The sequence below is a fragment of the Cryptomeria japonica genome, chromosome 5 (genome assembly GCF_030272615.1).
Source record: "Cryptomeria japonica chromosome 5, Sugi_1.0, whole genome shotgun sequence".
In the NCBI taxonomy this organism is placed as follows: Eukaryota; Viridiplantae; Streptophyta; class Pinopsida; order Cupressales; family Cupressaceae; genus Cryptomeria; species Cryptomeria japonica.
In genome coordinates this window covers 388977177-388982358 of record NC_081409.1, presented here as the reverse complement: position 1 = coordinate 388982358, position 5182 = coordinate 388977177, and positions in this window count along the sequence as shown.

The following is a 5182-nucleotide window of genomic DNA, read 5'->3' as shown; positions in this document are numbered from 1 at the left end:
AGGGATAGAAATTTTCTTTTATCTCTAGTCATATGATGTGAGAATCCACTATCAATTACCCATTCATCCTTGTCTTCAACTTTTCCTGTCAGGGCCTTTTCTTCATTCATGATAGTCAGTTCCTGTTCATCTTCTTTTAAAGCATAGAACACCCATTCCTTTCCATTGCTGGATCCACTACTAGAGTCTAATGCTGATTCATCCTCAGAGTCATCACTTACTCCTTCCTCATCTACTATGTAGTATTTTTTACTTTTCTTCAATCTATATCTATTCTGATTAGGCTTAAATGATTTCTTATCTCTTTCTTCAAATCTTTCATTCCTTTGAGGACATCTAGATTCAAAATGACAAATCTTATTACATGCAAAAAATTTAAGAGGCGGTTTTCCTTCATACTTACTTCCTGCTGGTCCTTTAGGTACTCTTCTAGCAAATAAGGCTTCAAGTTTCTCAAATTCTTCATCGTCTTTCCTCATATCTTTCAATTCCTTTGCATATAAGGCTTTCCAATCAATTTTAACATTAGATGATGATGCATGAAAAGTAGGTTCAAACTTTGTAGCTCCAGAAGGTCCAAATTCTTCAAGCTCAAAAGAAAATAATTTCCTGATCAAAATATCTTTGTTAACTGAAGTGTTTGCCATTATTCTCAGTTCATTAATTGTAGTTGCCTTCATCTTATAAGCCAGTGGATAGGCTCTCAAGACTTTGGAAACTATTTCATCTTCACTCAGAGATCCTCCACAACATTTAATTCTCATGACAATCTCATTTACTCTTTCCATAAATGTAGTAATTATTTCATTATCTTCCATCTTCAAGTTCTCATACCTTACCCGGTAACCATCAAGTTTAGCAATTTTGACAGTAGGGTCATCTTCATTCAGAGTTTACAATTTATCCCACATAACCTTTATCAATGATTTATCAGTCAATCCCATGATTTGCTGATTATTAAGTGCACACAAGAGGGCTTGTCTAGCTATGCAATCATTTTCAATATTCTTGTCCAAGTCCATAGGAGCAGGATTGCCAGATGCCGGATTATAAGGTGTATATACTTTCTTAGTGATCTCCCAAATATCCTTTCCAAGACATCTAATATGAGTCTCCATTTGGTTTTTTCATATCCCATAATTTGTTCCATCAAGCTTAGGGATTTCACTTTTGAAAATAGTTGTCGGTGGATTTGAAGTATTAGCTATCATATGATCTACCTCAAGCAGTTAAGCTTCTGCAAAAGAGGACCAAAGCTCTGATACCAATTGTTAGGATAACTAGTGGACAACTAAGAGGGGGGGTGAATCAATTGTCAATAGATTATATTAGTCAAACAACTTTATAACCTTTAAAGGAGCACATAAACATTGAATATCGGAATAGCAGAAACAGATACCAGTAAGCAATAAAACTTAAGAATGAAAAAAAGAATTAACACAATGCAACCATACCACATAACACCATGACTTGTACAAGGAAAAATCGGTAAAGGGAAAAACCACAGTGGGAAGCCTACCCACAGTCAAATGATACTTTTGCAGAAAGTATGTGATACAATAAGGGGCCTACACATGTAGGAAGTCACACTGCTTAGAGCATACTACTCATTACAAAAGAGTCTCACTGACTACAAAGAGGTTATAACCACTTCAAAATAATTGGACAACAATCCAGAAGAATGAACTGCTAGGGATAGCATCTACCATGCCTAATTACAGTCCTGGTTAAGCTCAATGCCGAAGGCCTTTGACCTCTTACTTAAACCCAATTCGATCACCTATGATCAACCAAATCTCCTTTGCATATGATATTACATTCCACGACCATGACACATGATCTACAATGAGATCTTACATCAATTTATACAAACCCTAAGGCCTAAACCAATTAGGTTGGCCACCTAAAAGATATTACAATAAGATCATTACATATATCCATACTACAATGATATGCCAAGTTGGCTTTAGACCAAAACAACAATAACCAATCCATAAATCAGCCTGGTGACGTGTAAAGAACACATTAACATCATAGGAGTCCATAATCTAGATAGGTACCGGACCTAATCTGGGTCCACCATGCCAAAGCAATGTCTCCAATCAGTTGAGGCATGATCAAAGATCACCTTCTACATCCTAAATTCCATCTAGAAGTCGCACCAACACCAATTGCACATCTTGTCAAAGATTCTCAGTGAATGCTCTGCCGGTAAAACCTTAAACCCTTACCAATAACACAAGATCTTCTACCGGTAACCAAAACCTGTCTGTCGATAACCAACCAAAATAGCTAGTGTTGACATCAATGACAAAACATTAATGCAACACATAATAAATTCCTCCATATTGCCAACAGATGACACATAGGACACAGGTGTCATGCATGCTATAGTCAATAAAGTGTGAGTCAATGAGGTTGTTGCCAACTGAGTCCACATTTATGGTCAACCCCCAAAATCATGGGTGTGTTGTAGGGGTTTGTAGCTGGAGGTCAAATGAATAGTGGAGATCTATGATGCACTGATCAAGAAGATCAGAGTAGGTGAAGGAAACCACATCATGCATGATAATAATAAAAACACAAGTCCGACATATCAGGATGCAAGTTGTCATGTTTGATAAATATAGAAAACCTATTGAGGATGCAACATGATTGGTGGTGATAGGTGATCGGTTGCAGGTTGTTTCTCTGAAAAGAGATCCAATATGATTTGATTTGCCTCCTGACTGATGAAACAACCCTAGCGCGCTAGAGGTTTGAATGTCAATCATGGCAGGAAAACAAACATATAAATATGTTGACTAAAAACCAAGGTTGATGATACTGCAAGATGATTAAGGTGTCGGATGTTGAAGAGTGAAGTGTAAGTGTGCAGTAGAGATCCAACTTGTCAAAGAACCCATTGAAGATCATAGAGACTGTGTTGGAGGTGCAACTAGTGAGAGGGTTTGGCAGAGGCAGAACTAGAAAGGTTAGAGCAACCAATAAAATGCAAAGTGAGTTGCAGTGGTGTAAGCCAGTATTGCTAGAACCTACAAAAAGGTAGAGGAGGAGTTGCAGTGTAGAGTGAGTGGTTTAGGAGATCTGGCAATCTAGAGAATAGTGTAGAGTTAAACCAACAAATGGAGTAATCAGCAAGAAGAGAGAACTAGTAGTGATCAGAGTTCAGAGTAATGATAGAGAAGAGGTAGAGGTTAAACTGATAAGGCTGCAGTAGAGAGTGAAGGAGAGGAGGATCTGAGTGAGAAGAGAACTAGCAAAGAGCAGAGCAGAGGAAGACTGGTTGAGAAGAGTAGAACCATAAGAAAGATTGCAGAGGTTACAAAACCAATTTGTAACTGAGTATTAACTTTTGTATTTGATATATGATATTGTAATCACTGAGTTAGAGCTTGGTGTAGGGGTTGGTGCTCCTTGGGTTGGTGCCTTAAAGTAGGGGTGGTGCCCTAAATGTTGTCACCAATGTTTTATTGTAAGGTAGGATTGGAGCAGTAGACTCTAGTAACATTTCTCGCTGAGGTTTTTCCCATGTTGGGTTTTCCTTCTATATCCAGTGTTATGTGATGTTCCCTTTGTGTGTGGTTGCATTTGTGTCATCCTCCTATCTCACTAGTATGTTTACCTTGTGTTAGATCTGCTAACTAGTATACACCTTTTATTGAGAAAAAGGGTTAAAGTTTGGAAACCACTAATTTATCCCCCCCGCTCAGTGGCATCTTATGTTCAACAATTGGTATCAGAGCCTAGGTTCCTAGTTGATAAGCTTTCTCTAGCTTGGGTATATTATAGTTTTTGGGAACACAATGGTCTATTTTGTGACAACCCCTACTCTGATGCTTGATGGTACAAACTATTCTATTTGGAGTTGTAGTATGGAAGTCTATGTCCTCCCTTGGGTATGATGTATGGATGTCTATTGTAAATGGTCTCTCTAGACTGGTCAGTCCTCCCACTGGTCCCGAAGTAGAAAGAAGACATGAATTTAATGATGAACCTATGAAGGCCATACTCAATACGTTATTTGGTGATGTCTCCTCACAAGTGGGCAGATATATACTAGCAAAGATTTTATGGGATAGATTGAAGAAGATCTATGGAAATGACCATACCACTACAGAACTGGCTTGTGAGAGAAAGAAGAATAATAAAGAAAGAACATGTGTAGATGATGAAGGCAGATCTATCAACAACAACAAAAATGATGAAGAGGAAACTCACCTCTTCACGGCTCAAGAGATTAAAAATGAGAAGCACACATCTAAGAGTGATCATGCAGATCATTCCTACCAGTAAGATGTGTTTGGCAATGATAGTGAAGATGAAGAAGATGATGAAGCAGAAGTTGATCTTGAAGGAGAACTTGTAAGTGCACTCAATGAGCTTAGCAGAGTGAGAAATGAGTACAAGTTGTTCAAGAATGTTGCCATTGTGGAACTAGACCAGTTAATCAAATGCCTTGAAGAATATGAGAAATGCATCTTAGAGTTGAAGATTCAACAAGAAGACACTAAGGAATGAATGTGTAAAGATCTAGCATCAGAGCTAGAGGCAAAGGATAAAGAGTATTAGCAACTAGAAGGAGAAATTCAGGATCTCCGAAAAGACCTTGAGAAATGTTAGGATGAGCTCAAGGTGAGGATTCGGTTTGATGGCAGCAGTGACACCTTCAATAAAATGTTGAAAAATAAAAAACATTTCGAGGATACTGAAGGATTAGGATGTGATGTTGATGAATGCTCCACCAACATGAATGTCTCCCACAAAGACATTCAATTTATCTCCTCAAATGGAGATAACAAAGGACAAACCTTCACTATCTGGAATACTCCCAGGAAGAAGGTTGATCTAACTACAACCAGTGAGGACATGAAGCTAAAGAAGACCGATGCTGCAAGGAGGAACAATGTTTACCCTAAAGGAAAAGGAAACATGAGAGAAGGTAGCTTCACTAGAGGTAATAAATTGAGAGGAAAACCAAGAAGACCTCTTTCTGGTAGAAGACAAAGAGATGTTGTTGTCCACAAGTCGAGACAAGTGTGGAAGATGATGGGGTTGGATGGAAGAACTTCTAAGAGTGGACAATCTATATTCTACACCTGAATAAGTAGAAATGGAGAAACCAAATTGGTAAGATCTCCTCATGCATGGAAGAATAAATTTGTAAGTCATGAGTCCCCTT